General features: G+C 37.5%; 1 pseudogene; it reads left to right on the top strand.

Annotated features, from left to right (window-relative positions):
* The first annotated feature begins 847 nt into the window (after positions 1 to 847).
* On the top strand, positions 848 to 8,596 carry LOC145067589 (heat shock cognate 70 kDa protein-like; annotated as a pseudogene).
* The last annotated feature ends 8,588 nt before the right edge of the window (positions 8,597 to 17,184 follow it).

Genomic DNA, 17,184 nt, shown 5'->3' with positions numbered 1-17,184 from the left:
TTTTTTCCTATAATAAGTGAAATCAATAAATATATTTATACAAATGTTACTAACACTTTTAACTAATACTATAATATTTTATTACCTCTAAATAACGTCGTTGAGCATAGGGTCTACATCCGTGAGCACTTGTGTGCGGAAGTTTCGACCTACAAATTTTATTTTTTTCCGACGTGCGTCTGTATTCATCGGTCAAAAATAACAAATCAATCATTTTGTTCCAAGCTTCGGCGGACCAATCAGTCGGTGAACATCTTCTTGCCCTTTCCACATCATGATATCCACCAACGCTATCAAAATGATTTTTCATATCACGCGTTGAAATTTATATGAATCGTGGAATTATACTTTTAGAACAACGAGAAACCTTAAAAACCAGTTATAATAAAGCAAGAAATTTCAGCTATCTAGTTCTAACAATATTTATATGAGTTGTGAGCAACGACTTTATTAACATGTTGGTTTAAACTAAAAGTTATATCAGATGCTTCTAGATTTATATATTTTAGAAAAACCTAAAACAAACAACATCAATATATTAGCTATGACAAATTGATAATTAACATCAAATACTCCAACGAGCTAAAAAGATTCCAACATTTATGATCGATGAAAGTGTAATGGCCAAATAGAAAGTGCATGTACGCTAAATTAAAAGAAAAAAAATAACTAAAGAAACTTGCAAAAATGATAGACTTTAGTACCTTATTGTTGTATAATTCAGCTGCATACCTAGAATCTTCCACAAAGTATATACTATAAAAAAAAAGAGAGAGAGACAAAGGTGAGCCTACATCAAAGATTCATATTGACATTGCTTATTTCCATTTGAACAGCCTGTAGTCTAATGGAAAATGAGGGAGGTGGAGCACCAGCAATTGGTATCGAATTGGGCACCACATACTCATGTATTGCTGTATGGAAACACAACATAATAGATATCATAACCAATGATCAAGGCAATCGAACAACACCATCTTGTGTTGCTTTCAATAATACTGAACAGCTCCTTGGTGATGGTGCCAAGAATCAAATTGCAAAGAACCCTACAAATACTCTATTTAGTCAGTTTAATTACAATTCTTATGTTTTAATATTTTATGCTTTTCACATTTCTTTTATATTGCTTGGCTCATCTTGTTATGGAATTTCAGATGTGAAGAGGCTGATCGGCAGGATGTTCAGTGAAGCCATGGTGCAGGATGACATAAAATTGTTGCCATATAGGGTCATACAAGGGCCCAACGACATGCCAAAGCTTGTGGTTACTCACATGGATAATGGGCAACAATTTTCTACCGAAGAAATTTCATCAATGATTCTTAAGAGGATGAAAGAAGTTGCAGAGGCATATGTAGGTCAGACTGTTAAAAATGATGTCATCACAGTCCCAACGTATTTCAATGACTCTCAGCGTTAGGCAACCAAGGATGTTGCTACTATTGCTGGCCTAAATGTCATTAGCATGATCAATGAGCCAACAGCAGCTGCAATTGCTTATGGTATAGACAATATGTTGGGGCTTAATGGAAAGAGGAATGTGGTTGTATTTGATCTTGGTGGTGGCACTTTTGATGTCTCTATTCTCACCATTGATGAAGTTAGTAAGTTTGAGGTTAAGGTTGTTGCTGGTGACACTCATCTGGGAGGTGAAGATTTTGATAACCGTATGGTGGATTACTGTGTCGAGGAATTTAAGAGGAAATACGAGATGGATTAACTAGAAAAAAGAGGGCCTTAGGAAGGTTGAAAGATGAATGTGAGAAAACAAAGAGGGTTCTTTGTTATGCTACGCAAGCATCAGTTGAATTAGAATTGTTGCACAAGGGTATTGACTTTTCAATGCAAATTAGTCGTGCGGAATTTGAGGAGCTTAATTTGAGTTATTTTACAAAGTGCATAGAGCAACTGGAGAGTTGTTTAGTTGATACGAATATGATGAAAGGAAATGTAGATGAGGTGATTCTTGTTGGTGGGTCTACTAGGGTACCAAAGGTCCAACTAATGTTGTAGGAGTTCTTTGCTGGGAAGGAGTTATGCAAGAACATCAACCCAGATGAAGTTGTGGCTTATGGGGCGGCAGTTATGGCTGCAAAGTGGTGGTGATTTTAGGGTCACCATGTCATTTTAAGTAACTGGAACTAACATGTGAGCTAAGGGGGCTTCATAATTTGTACTCTAATATATGTATGGAGTAGTGCGGAGTGCACGCATGTATAAGATCGAATTACAAGCCGGTTCGACGACTAGTCGGGGGTTCGGGGGCAGCACCCACGGGTTCGGGGTTTCCAAAGGGGCAGCGCCCCTTTGGCGGGGTCTGGGGGCAGTACCCTTAGCGGGGTCCAAGGGGCAGAGCCCACTTCAATTTATTGAGGGTGACGATGGTAAAACTAACGAAACTCGTTAGTTTTGGTAACCCTAATCCGGATTAACATTACTTGCTTCCAAAGCAACTAATGACGGTCCAACCCTAATGAAACCCTAATCTTGTTTAATATATAAACGGTTTTTCCTCTACAGAAAAGGGTTACGATCTTAAGCTCTCATATTTCTTCATACATTCACAGAATCCTCTAGCATATTGGCTTACATTTTTTGTGCCTAGAAACATAAGTGTCCACTTGGATTATCTTAGGCTGAATTTCTTGTAACCCAGGTATAGGGTAGAAATATCAGTTCGGAAAGTGATATCACGATCCAAGTTGGTATCCAGATCTCCACCATATACCCTAAATTTTCCTACAATCGAACTGATATTTTCTGTTTCTGGAGATGGGTGACTCAATCCGCGAGATGACCAGTAAGTTTGCCAAGTTGGAGAAGTTTGAAGGCGTTGATTTTAGGCATTGGAAGAAAAAGATGCACTTCATGCTAACCACTCTGAAAGCAACATACGTGTTGGCTACTCCAAGACCAGCAGAGCCTGCAAAAGGTGTTGTTGAGACGGCTGAAGAGACAAGAAAGAGATAGAAGTGGGACAATGATGACTACATCTGCAAAGGTCATATTCTGAACGGTATGTCTGATGCTTTATTTGATATCCATAGTGAAGCCTTGTGTGCCAAGGAGTTGTGGGATACCCTTGAACTGAAATACATTACTGAGGATGCTTCTAGCAAGAAGTTTCTGGTCAGTGACTTTAATAATTATAAGATGGAAGACTCAAGGTCTGTCACTAAACAGTACAATGAACTCCTTGGCATATACGGACAGTTTAAACTGCACAAAATGAATATGGATGAATCCATAGATGTGTCCACTATCATTGAAAAACTGCCTCCATCCTGGAAAGACTTCAAACATAACTTGAAACATCAAAAGGAGGAATTGTCATTGGTTCAACTTGCTAGTCACATTCGTATTGAAGAATCTCTTCGTGCGAAGGAAAGTGACAAATATGAAAAACCCAAAGGAAAAGTTGAACCTGGACAGCCCTCGGTTCATATGGTTGAAAACAAACCAAGGAACCAGAACCACAAAGGACATGGCAAACGTAAGCAGGAACATGTCCCAAACAACTACAACAAAAAGAGAAAGGATCTTGTTTGTTGGAGGTGAAATCAAGTTGGGCATTGCAAGCGTGATTGTCGTGTGAATTTGGGCAACAATGGTGCTGGAAATAGTGGAGCCAATGGGAAAGTGAATGGGTCTTCGGCCCAAGTTAAAGGAGGTCAGTTTTTAACTACCTTTGATAATTTTAATCAGAATTATGTTTATTATGTTTCATTTATCCCTGAATCATTCTATATGCAGGATGATGATGTTGCTTGGTGGATCGACTGGTGGATCGACTCCAGAGCAACGAACCATGTATGCAAGGATAAATAGATGTTTGAAACATTAACTCCGCTTGAAGATGGGTCGGTGCTGAAAATGGGAGATGATTCTTTTATTCCTATTTGTGGTTTAGGTGTCGTGTGTCTTGAATTTACTTCTGGAAAGACAATCAGGTTATTTGATGTTTTGTTTGTTCCCAAGATTCGCAAGAATCTTGTTAGCTCTAGTTGTTTGAATTATGATGGTTTTAAACAAGTTATTGAGTCGGATAAGTTTGTTTTTTCTAAGGGTGGAATGTTTGTTGGCTTTGGATATTTAAATAATAGAATGTTTCGTTTGAATATTGTTGACAAATTATTACCTGTTCAGAATTCTGCATTTGTATCTTTTGCTTCTAATGTTGATAAATCTATGCTTTGGCATGTAAGATTAGGTCATGTCAACTTTAGAAGAATGTTTGAGATGTCAAAAGATGGATTAATTCCAGCCTTTGGTATGACATCTGATGAATGTAAAACATGCATGCTTACAAAAGTGACAAAATAGCCCTTTCCTAGTTTCACTAGAAATTCAGCTGTTTTGGAACTTATACACAGTGACCTGTGTGATTTTCATTCCATCCCTTCTTTAGGGAATAAAAATATGTAGTCACTTTTATTGATGATTGCACTCGGTTTTGCTATGTGTATTTGTTGCACTCTAAGGATGAAGCCTTAGAAAAATTCAAAATATACAAAACCGAGGTGGAATTGCAATTGGGCATTCCGGTTAAATGTCTCAGGACTAATAGGGGAGGTGAATATATGGATCCCATATACTTCCAATCAATGGGTATCATTCATGAGACCATGACACCTTACACGCCTCAACAGAATGGCATTGCTGAACGCAAAAATCGAGTTCTAAAGGAAATGGTAAACTCGATGTTGTCTTACCCGGGATTTAGTGAAGGATTCTGGGGAGAGGCCATGTTAACGGCCTGCTATTTGTTAAATAGGGTTCCAAATAAAAGGAACAAAACAGTCCCATATGAACTTTGGTTCAAGACAAACCCGAATTTGAGTTATTTTCGGGTTTGGGGATGTCGAGCAGTTGTAAAACTTACCGAGCCCAAAAAGATTTTGGGAGAACGTGGAATTGATTGCATATTCATTGGATATGTTGAACAAACCAAGGCATATAGGTTTTATGTAATAAAACCTAATGACTCGGTTTTGATTAACACTGTTATTGAATCGCGGGACGTAATTTTTGATGAGCTGAGGTTTTCATCGATTCAAAGGCCTAAGGATCTGACTTTTGATGCTAATAAAGAGCAAAATTCAGAAAGTCAAGATGGTGGTATCGTGCAAGAACCACAAGATATTCGTAAAAGCAAAAGAGGTCAAATTGCGAAAAATTTCGGATCCGACTTCCAACTGTACTTGGTGGAAGGTTCAAGGGATGAAATTAATCTTGAATACTCTTATTGCTATAGTATTGAAGATGATCCTAAGACCTATCAAGAGTCCATGGAGTCTCGTGATAGTGCCTTTTGGAAGGAAGCAATTGATGATGAAATGTCATCAATTCTTGAGAACAACACATGGGTGTTGTCTGATTTGCCTCCGGGTTCTAAACCTCTTGGTTGCAAATTTATTTTCAAAAAGAAAATGAATGTTAATGGGACTATTGAGAAATTCAAAGCCTGGTTAGTCATTCAAGGTTTTAGACAAAAAGCCGATATTGACTATTTTGATACGTATGCTCCAGTTGCACGTATTTCTACTATTAGATTATTGGTTGCTTTGGCAAGTATCCACAATCTGGTTATTCACCAAATGGATGTAAAAACAGCCTTTTTAAATGGTGATCTTGACGAGGAAGTTTACATGAAACAACCAGAAGGTTTCATTATGCCTGGTAAAGAGCATATGGTTTGTAAACTTGTCAAATCTTTGTATGAGCTGAAACAAGCCCCTAAACAATGGCATAAAAAATTTGATGAGGTGATTTTGTCTTTTGGTTTCAAAACAAACCAATGTGACAAATGTGTTTATAATAGATTTGATGATGCTACTAGAGCTGGAGTGCTCGTTTGCTTATATGTAGATGACATGTTGATTTTTGGTACAAACCAAAATCAAGTGGATGAAACAAAGAAATTGTTGTCATCCAAGTTCTCAATGAAAGATTTAGGAGAGGTTGATGTAATTCTTGGAATAACAATTAATAGGATGAACAAAGGATTGGTAATGACTTAAAGCCACTATATTGAGAAAATTCTCAAGCGGTTTAATTTTACCGAGTGTTCTCCTATGAGTACTCCTATGGACCCAAGTGTGAAATTAATGCCAAATAATGGTGTTTCCATTTCATAATTGGATTACTCTAAGCTATTGGTAGCTTGATGTATGCCATGACATGTACCAGACCTAATATTGTGTTTGTTGTGGGTAAGTTGAGTAGGTACACTAGCAATCCTAGTGCTCAACATTGGTAAGCAGCGAATAGAGTGTTTCAGTATCTCAAGGGAACCATGAATTATGGTTTGAGTTACTTGGGGAGTCCTTCGGTTTTAAAAGGTCATTCAGATGCAAGTTTGATTACCAACATGGAGGACCATTCCTCAACTTCTGGTTGGGTATTCTTGCTTGGGGGAGGTGCCATTTCTTGGGCTTCCAAGAAGCAATCTTGCATTACAAACTCGACAATGGAATATGAGATTGTTGAGTTAGCAGCTGCTGGTAAAGAAGCAGAGTGGCTAAGGAATTTAGTCTATGAGATTCCTTTGTGGTCTAAACACATAGCACCTATTTCTATCCTTTGTGATAGTTCTTCCGCTTTGGCTAAGGCATATAGCTAGGTTTATAATGGAAAGTCTAGACACCTAGGTGTTAGACATAGTATGATTAGAGAACTAATCATGAATGTTATGATTTCGGTTGAGTTTGTGAAATCGCAACAAAATTTGGCAGATCACTTGACTAAATGTCTGACAAGAGACTTAGTGCACAAGTCTGTAATCGGTATGGGATTAAATTCCATTTAATTCTATAATGATGAGACACCCAATTCCCTACTAATATAATGTTAGGAGTTAAATTCGATGTGGAAAGCTCATACCTATATATTGGAACACATGAAGTATTCATCCCAGGTATGTGTTCGGTTCTGCAAGTTAGCCAGGTTGAAGTTTAACTTCTTAATAACTCCTTTGATAAATGTATGTGCAGATACATGGAAAGGACTTACCTACATGATTGTGAAGTGTAGCCGCATTTCAAGAGGTTGTGGACTTGACCTTGATACGATCATGAGAGGATTGGGACACACGGATTTATAATAGTGCCAAGTTGTAATATGCTAGAAATTCAATAAACTAGTATGTATTTTACTTTATGGTATTCAAATGTGTTGATGGGTTCAATTCTTAGAACACCCTGATTCTCGAGTATTTGCAAGTGTACGATACTAAGTGGAAATTCAATCGTTTCGATATTTTCATTATGTACTGCTTTGGTTTGTTTTGATAAGGTTATGTTTGTTCAAGGGTTACACTAAAATGGGGGAGGATTGTTTGTGATTTTACTGTCACCATGTCATTTTAAGTAACTGGAACTAACATGTGAGCTGAGGGGCTTCATAATTTGTACTCTAATATATGTATGGAGTAGTGCGGAGTGCACGCATGTATAAGATCGAATTAGAAGCTGGTTCGACGACTAGTCGGGGGTCCGGGGGCAGCGGCCCCGGGTCCGGGGTTTCCAAAGGGGCAGCGCCTCTTTGGCAGGGTGTAGGGGCAGCGCCCCTAGTGGGGTCCAAGGGGCAGAGCCCCTGGCTGGGGTCCCGCGGGGTTTGGGGCAGTGCCCCAAAACCTCACCGAATTTTACATGTGGGAACATAATGGAAAATTCAATTTCTTGAGGCTGACTATGGTAAAACTAACGAAAATCGTTAGTTTTGGTAACCCTAATACGGATTACCATTACTTGCTTCCAAAGCAACTAATGACGGTCCAACCCTAATGAAACCCTAATCTTGTTTAATATATAAACGGCACTTCCTCTACAGAAGAGGGTTACAATCTTAAGCTCTCGTTTTTCATCATACATTCACAGAATCGTCTAGCATATTGGCTTACGTTTTTTGTGCCTAGAAACGTAAGTGTCCACTTGGATTATCCTAGGCTGAATTTATTGTAACCCAGGCATAGGGTAGAAATATAAGTTCGGAAAGTGATATCACGATCCTAGTTGGTATCCAGATCTCCGCCACATACCCTAAATTTTCCTACACAAAGTTATCTGGTGAAACTACGAAAATGATAAAGGAGATGATGGTATATGAAGTCACTCCCTTGTCACTTGGTGTTGATCTAAAAGGTGATATAATGAACGTAGTCATCGGAAGGAACACTCCTATACCTGCGAAGAATACCACAGTTTTGGTTACAATTGTAGACAACCAATCTAGTGCAAGGATCTCAGTGTACCAAGGTGAACGATCTAAATCTACTGACAACTACTTGTTGGGATCCTTTGTAGTTTTTGGAATTCCACCTGCTCCAAAGGGAGTCTCACTAATACCAGTATGCTTTGAAATAGACGATAATGGTATCCTCACAGGTACGGCTAAGATAGTATCTAATGGTATATATATCACGGAGAAACTTACTGTCACCAATTATGGTGGAAGAATGTCCAAGCAAGAGGTAGACAAAATGGTTAAAGATGCCGAGAAGTTCAAGGTTCAGGATCAACGGTTCAAAAGGAAGGCAGAACCATACAATGCATTGGATGATTGCATATACGACTTAAGGAAGAAGATGAAAAAGTAATGAATTGCCCCCAAAGGACATGAAGAACATGCATTATGCACTTGCTGAAATGATGCAATGGCTCTCTCAGGGCAGAGTTGCACAGGTTGAAGAGATTGAGCACAGGAAGAAATACCTAATCAATTTGGTATCTAGGTTTCCATTTCCAACTTAACTTAACCGGGTTTTTTTAGCATGCCAACAGTGTAGATTAAGGTTAGCCGAGATTACTATTACATCGTGTTAGAAGTCGTCGACAAGATCCATGTTAACATATGAACGTATTTTAAAGATTTAGTTTTTGAAGGTATATTAGTGTTTAGATATTATTGAAATTTTTTGTGTCTTCAAAAGAAACAGATAAATTAAATATAAGGGAGATTTATGCAATTGGCCCTGAAAATATAACTTTTCTTTGAAGTCATTTTTATTCCATACAAAAGCTAGTAAATTAAAGGAATTGGCCCTGAAAATATAACGTTTTTTTGAATTCATTTTTATTCCATACAAAAAATAGTAAGTCAAAGTAATGAAGAATGTTATATAGTTTAAGAGTTGGATCAATTGTCGATGAACAAGGTTGAAACACATGACCTGCTGATAAAAGATACATGGTCGGTTACCTTCTTTTCAAAACACATACAACCCGTTCTCAGAGTTTTTCTAAGGAAATAAAAGGAATGAAAGGGGAAGAAAAAAATGTTTTGGAGTTCTTTTTTTAAGGAGGGAAGTGTAGGTTTTAACACACAAAAAAAAACAATTTGCTTGAAAACGAAGCATTGGCCCTGAAAATTTAAAGTTTCTTCAAAGTCGTTTTTATTCTATACAAAATCTAGTAAATTAAAGGAGTTGGCCTTGAAAATATAACGTTTCTTCATATTCATTTTTATTCCATACAAAAGATAGTAAATCGAAGGAAGGATGAATGTAAGAATGTTATATATACTTTAAGAGTTGGATCAATTGTCAATGAACAAGGTTAAAGCACATGACCTCTTGATCAAAGATACATGGTTAGTTACCTTCTTTTCAAAATAGGTACAATTCCTTTTCTCAAAGTTTTTTTAAGGAAATAAAACGAATGAAAGGGGAAGAAAAAAATGTTTTGGAGATTTTTTTAAGGAGGGAAGTGTAGGTTTTAACACACACACACAAAATTTGCTTGAAAACAAACCAATAGCTAGACAAAGAAGGAAAATTGGAAATATGATAGACGAGGAGAAGAGTAGAATTCTTACAAGTTAAGCTTTTCTTATTATAAAAACCATTTTTCGGATCCATGTATTACATGGGTTAATTAAAAATAAATAAACATAAAGGTCAAAATATTTGAAAATTTTGAAAGTGTAAGAAAATAAGAAAAATAATAAATTATTATAATAAGAATTTTTTTTATCTTTTAAATATAAACAAATAATTTAAATAAATAAACAAAATAAACTAATGATCTTTAATTTTGGAAATTTTGAAATTAAAATGTAAGTTGATTAATAAAATTGATATCCATTTATTATCATATTTATTGCAATTATTACATTAATATATCATGTGGAATTTGATAAAATAAAAAACTTATAAAATGACATGTGGAAAAAAATTAATTCAAAATAACCAAAAAATAACATTTGACAAACTGAATCTGAATGAGTGTGACAAATGACAAAAAAAAAAAAAAAAAAAAGAAAAAAAAAACTCTTCATTTATTAGAGTAGATTGAAAAACAACTAAAACTATTTATCTCACAAAATAAAATTTGCTTAGGAAACAAGAAAGTAGACACCTAATCTAATTCAAACTAAACTTACCATAACTAGATTAAAACTTCCTAGACTCCTTCTATCTTCCAGATTACTCCAACATTCTTCCCTTAATCTAAAATCTTCACGCCTTTCACTCCTAGCAACTTTCGCATTTCCTCAAGCTTTACTTGGTTGATAGACTTGGTTAAGATGTCAGCCTTGTTGCTTATTTATACTCGCATGTTTTACTGTAACATCGTCTCATTCTATGCACTCACGAATGAAGTTAAACCTTGAGTCAATGTGTTTACTTGTTACATGAAAGATTGGATTTTTTATCAAATCCAGAGCTCGCATGTTATCGCATTCAATTCAAATAAACCAACTTTTCTTCCGGTCAACACACCAAACAAACTACTTATCTATATGCCATGACATGTTGCATTATTAGATGCCATAAATTCTGCTTCATCACATTTCACTTCGTGTCGAGCCATGAGACACATATTTCTTCCATCATCATACTCTTCTTCATCACCCGACGACTGATTCAAACCCATATTTCGTGAGACAGTGGCAATAAATGAGTTCGTACTCTCAACTAGCTTTTAAGCCCTTCTAGTGTAGCAAGTAGAGTCCTTGACCTTAGGTTTAAATGGAGGATTAGCTTGACAATGTCTAGCATAGTTATTTCCAAGCCTACATTTTTAACACACAACCTTTGGTTTTTTGGAAGATGGTGTCATATAGGAAACATGAGGTAGGTTGTTCGGATAGGCTGGTAGGTAGGATGAGGGTTTTTCTGGAGGTTTTGAGTAGGAATGAGATTTGGTTTGATGAGTTGCAAGATATTTAGGTTGAGGTCTACTTGGAAAGGGTTTATGGTTGTTTGCCCATTGATGCATGTTATACTTCATGGTTAGCAACGCAAAATCTTGATGAAATCGAAGTTCATCTACTGCAGCTTCAAGATCATAGATCTCTTCGGAAGGTGGAGTCGAGAAAGATGGATCTGAAGGAGCATAGATTGGAGGAGGTATGGTAACAGTGATTACGAGAGCCAGTGGTCATCCAAATACCTCACAAAGAGTTTGAGCAATGTTTCATTCATATTCTTGTAGCTCGTCAAAAAGTTGGAGCATGGTCAACTTATTGAGCAAACCATTACTTTAGAGATAGGACTTAATATTACACCAACCTTTTCTAAGGTTGTTGATGACCTTCATATTGTGCTCGATTGGAGTTATTGTTATTCCATGAGTTATCACGTTATTCACCAAAATCTAGTAACCATTTGTTGCAAAGGCCACATATTCACCAGGAGAGCTTGTAAACATGTCGTACTCATTCAGAACAAAAGTCATTCTCTATCTGTGATATTTACTGAACCCTCAAATAGAACCTTGAAGGCTAGGGTGTACCCAGGATTGTGACCATGGTACTTAGGTGGTTGGGCGTGTAAGGAATGGTAAGGAATGATTTCGAGGATGAAATCTAATTTAAGTGGGGGAGAGTTGTAACACCCCATTTATTAAATAAATAAATAAATAAACGAATAGTAGCCCTAAACTCAATAATTATATAGCAAGGTGTTAGTCTCGAGGAGCTAATTGTCACAATTTTAGAGATTAGGGGTAAAAGTCTAAAATCCAGATTCAGGTTGTAAATATTTACGAAGACTGGGGCTTCGTGCTAATTATTGGAACTTAAGTTGAAAAGAATGAGAGGAGGAGGGACTAAAAATGTTAACATGGTTGTAGTTTGATCTTTAGACCTAAATTGAAATGAAATTAGAATGCTGATGGCTAAAGAGTAAATTATGAACTTAATTTGTAAAGGATTTTAGAAGGTGGGGTTTAAAGAGTAAATATGGGATTTATTTCGAAATGATTTCTGGAGAGAGGGACCATTTCTGCCATTATGGCAACAATTTTTGTAAGACACGGGTATATAGCAGTTCCATTCCCTCAAACCCTAACCTTAAAGATAGAAACATCTGCCACCTTTCCCTTCTTCACCTCCGGTCGTCGCCACCTTCACCACCCTTATACCTCACGGTCCCCCTGCATCCGCCGGTGATCCTTGTGCCCGCAATAGTGAAGACGAACACTACCGGAATCTGGGGATGTCATAATAAGTGAAGGGCGGAGGACTAGACATCGACATCATGATCTGTCACACCCCAAAACCATGAACGGCGGAAACATTCTAGGGCGGAGGACGTCATGTACAGTATCACAACAATGAATAGTAGTAAACAAGCAACAACATCATTCATTGCATTAATAATATAATTTCATACAAGTGTGTTCTGTCAAGTTATATAGACACCAAAAATACATATCAAAATAAAAGACGAGTCTTGAACGAACTCCATCTTCTCAAAACCTGGCACCTGTACTTGTCTACTGGTGACCTGAGAATACAAGTTATTTTGAAAGCGGGTATCAGCTTTAAAGCTGGCGAGATCATAAGTATATTAGTGTTTGAGTTTGTATGAAAGCATTTGTAAGATGTTTGTAATGTATAAGTTTTGTAAAGTTTGTATTTGTCTGAACTCTCCTAGAAAACCCTATGTTTCCTACTAGATGTAGCCTTCTACCAAGGCATCTAGTATTTGTGTGTGTGTGTGTGTCTTGTAAGAATGTGTATTTTCCCAAATCCAACTATCATTATCCAAAAATATAGTTTCTACATTACCGTGCATCGTGTGAATATTCACGAAGTGAATGTAATGGGAAAATATCATGGTACTGTAATATTGTAGTAAGTAACTACTGTTGTACCAACTACCTTAAACCAATTGTAATTTAAAGTAACATGTGATCGGCATGTATCATGCTACCGACTCTAGTAAAACGACGATGTAAGACGCCGTAAGAAATGACATTTGGCACCCGTAGACTTGCAAGTCCCACTATAGCGAGCAGCAAGGTGTAGGATAGTCAACCCAATATAGATCTATACGCAAACTCATACGCTCCCCAATTAAGGAGATTCTGGATACAAAAACGGCCATGGCAGGTAGTGCCATGCCCCGTTTAATGGCTCACATAACTGCATGAATGTATATGTAATGAATGTGCTAGTTGTATTGTGTGTTCTTTCTCTGTCTAGCCTGTATGTACTGCAATGTTCTGCGTGTGCTAGCTGTAATGTGTGTTCTCTCTCTATCTAGCATGTATAGTAATGTACTGTGTGTGCTAGCTGTATTGTGTGCTCTCTCTATCTAGCAAGTATTGACTCATGAATGAACTGACTCATTGTATGTTTCATTGTTCTAGTAATAGTTTTAGTATCTTCCTAAACTACCCATATGGTAGCTTACTAGTAATGTATGATCATGTTTGTATACCCTTGCTACCCAAAGGTGTGGAACTGATTGAAGGAACTTTTATGCTTATGTATGTATACATGATATACAACTAATATTTAAACTACCTTTGGACGGATAACCGATGCCCTAAAGCCACATCCAAACAAGGAAAAGGAATTAAAGCGAGTTGGCCTTCCTAAGCCTTTTAAACATTGATTATATAACCATACATACATAGACATGCATTTGACAATACATAAGTATGAAAGAGTTTAAGTAAAAGTATTTGACAAGTAAAAGAGTTTGTAAAACAGTTTGAAGTAAAGCAGTTTGGTAACACAGTTTGAAGAGTAAGAATCCACTAGTTTGGTAGTTATTAATCACATGTGATTGATATAATAACTACAATTGTTCAACTTGTATTCCCCCCCCCCCCCATAAAAGCATTTAAAAACATTTAAAAAGTTAATTAACGGGTATGAACTCACCTGTAGTGAGTGGTATGGATGAACTGAAGAAATAGGATTGCTAGGTGTCAAGTGAAGACTTGTACACACACAATGATCCTAGTTAACATATAAATACACATATATGTGTCCAGTTAGTCTTTAAACAACTAATTAACAAAGTTAAGACATCCTAAGACAAGTTAAACACTTTATATAAGTGTTATAAGCCACAAGGATTTCATCTAAGTGTTGTAGGACAAAGCTATTGGGTTTAGGGTTCAAAAGAACCCCTTTCTTGAGTTTACGGTTTTGTGACCTCAACTCATTGAGTGTACGGTTGTAAACCCATGAGTTTACGGCCGTAAGGTCATACTCCTTTGACCATTTGTTTCTTTGAAGGTTTATAGGTCCCTAGAAGCATTTCTACTTGATGTATAAGCCTTATAGGTCCCTAGAAGCATTTCTACTTGATGTATAAGCCTAAGGAAGAAGTTAGGGCACCATTTCCCTCCTTTGAGGAGTTTACGGCCCTAAGACCATTTCCATTTGGCTTTATGGTCATAAACCCCCATGGAATATGGTATTTTGATGTTTCAAGTCCTTAACATATCAATGAAAGGATCCATGATAGTTACCAAGGCATAGGAAGGGACTAGGGTCACTTTGGCCCCTAAAGAAGGGTTTACGGTCCAAGGTGTTCTTGGACTGTAAACACCTTTGATCTTGGTCTTTCCTTGTGTTTTCTTGATGTAAAGAAGCATAACAAGCTCTATAATACTCTAGGATAGAATTACTTACAATATAGAAGCTTGAAATGAGCTAAAAGTCCAAGAACACTAGTGTGTGTTCTTGGTGTTTTTGTTGAAACTTGAAGAATCAACCTTTTGGAAAGATTTCATGGATAGAAGTGTGTTAAATCACTAGATTAAGTGATATACTAACTTGAAAGGGCTAGAAACACTTACTAGATTGAAGATCTTGAAGAAAACTTGGATGATACTTGAGAGAGTTTGAGATTTGGATCTTGAAAGTTGGAAAATGGTAAAAATAACTAAGTGTTACCTTTATACCACTTTCCTTTAGGGTTTACGGCCGTAAAATCCTTGTTTAGGCCATAAACTCTAAACTTTTGATGTTTCGGGACTTTATTGTTGCACAATAAACCCTAGGGCATCCTCTCTCCTGATATCTCTTAAAGTGTTAATCCTGAAATACTCAAACTTATTCTAAAAAGTCTGAAAATTAACAGTAATTATTCTGACTTCTATTGACTTGATATGTTGTACAGAATAGAAATTTCGGGTTGTCACCGTTGTCTGAGCAGGAACCACTAGTCGAGTGACGCTGTTTGTTGCTAGCAAAATCAAGGATTGTGAAGCCGACGTTCGTCCGGTGGGTGGTAAGAAATCGAGTCAGCTTGCCAATTGTGATTATTTCCGGAGACAAATAACCCCACTTCCTCGCCTTAGTCACTCTCATTGCCGAAGATGACGGTGACCAAGGGCAGAGGTCTCTTCTTCTTCTGCTGCTGCTATGGTCGCTTGTAGTGGCACCCACGCAATTCTCATTCTACTGCTCTAGTCACCGTTTACCACCCCGAAGGGCTGCCATGTTCGTGTTTCATGTGGGTACAAGTGTGTTGTTGCTTCAAGTTTGTATGGTGTGTTTGTTATTTCATGTATGTGGTGTTGGTTTGGCTGGAATCCACGAGAACAGCCACCACCACCACCACCACCGTGAGCTAGTGGTTGCCACCATCTACCACCACCGGCCACCACAAGGTGGCTGTGTGTGTGTTTATCTTTTTAGTGTGTGTTTATATTGGGATTAAAGCTTTTTAAAATGTAATTAGAAAGTAGAATAATGAAAAGAAACTCAAAACCACCACCGTAGGGTGGTAGCTGCCGCCACCAGCCGCCGTGTTGGGTGGCGTTGTGCTTTGCATGTGTTTGGATTACTTTTGGGATGCTTGGACACTATTGTACTAGAACCCTAACCACCACCGTGAGGTGGTGGCCGCCGCCGTTGACCACCACTACCCGAGGTGGTAGTGGGTGGTGTCCAACTAATGAAACCCTAATGGGCCTTATGAAACCCTAGTGGGCCTATTGAAACCCTAATTGATCCAAAGACTTAGTTTTGGGCCTATTGGGCTATGATTGGGTTGGAAAACCTAATTAGGGTTTAAAAAACCCTAATTTTGGAATTATGGGCTTGGACTTATCGGGACCCGCTTATTGGGCCATTGGAATGGAATTGTGAGTTACACCCGTTCACACTATATGATTTATCTAGTAGATTGATGGACTTAATGGATTAAGTCCTTAATGGGTTAAGTGAGAAACACTTAATTTCATTTTGTAACAACCCGAAGTTGTCCATCGCCGAAATCCGTTCCGCGTGTAAAAATCCGCCTTTATCGATTCGTTCCGTTTTCGTTTTTGGGCTAAGATATATAAACTATAAGTTTATTTTAATCTCATAAGTGTTCAAATCCATTTAAAACTCATGAAAATGGCCCAAAATCATTAACTTGAAATTTCTAAATTCTATCCCGTCGAATAACGACAACTTAATCGGGTGCGACCAAAAGCCCCGTTTAATGCCGGTATCGGGTAGAATTCCATCATGTCCAAGTTTTTGGAGCTATTTAAACGTGTTTAAACATTCATTTGAAGCTTTTGCTTCCTTTCTCTACTCTCTCTCTAACCTCTCTCCTAAACCCAAGTTTAAGGGTCCAAATCTCAAATTAAAGGCTTCTAATCACCAAGGTACCTTCCTAACTTGTTATGCAACCCCTCTAGCCTTCAAATTCGATTTCAAATCATGGAATAGGACCACATTCATGAGTTTACGGCCCTAGAACAGTCCTAGGCCGTGAACTCACATAAAATGGGTTTTGGAGCCCAAAAACCCTTCCAATCGACCTTTGGAGCTTAGATATGGCTTAATGGCTTAATGGACCAGACTTAGAACACCTTGAACTTAATTTTTGGAGAGTAAACTTGAGTTTACTGCCCAAGATCATGCTTGGGCCGTAAACTCCATATCATGGAGAGTAAACACATATTAAAGGGGTTTTTAAGCCCTTAAACCCTTCCAAAA

Source organism: Lactuca serriola, chromosome 8 (genome assembly GCF_051521515.1).
Source record: "Lactuca serriola cultivar US96UC23 chromosome 8, Lser_US96UC23_V15, whole genome shotgun sequence".
Lineage (NCBI taxonomy): Eukaryota > Viridiplantae > Streptophyta > Magnoliopsida > Asterales > Asteraceae > Lactuca > Lactuca serriola.
The sequence above is the reverse complement of the archived record's forward strand: the minus strand, read 5'-3'. Positions and strand labels throughout refer to the sequence as shown.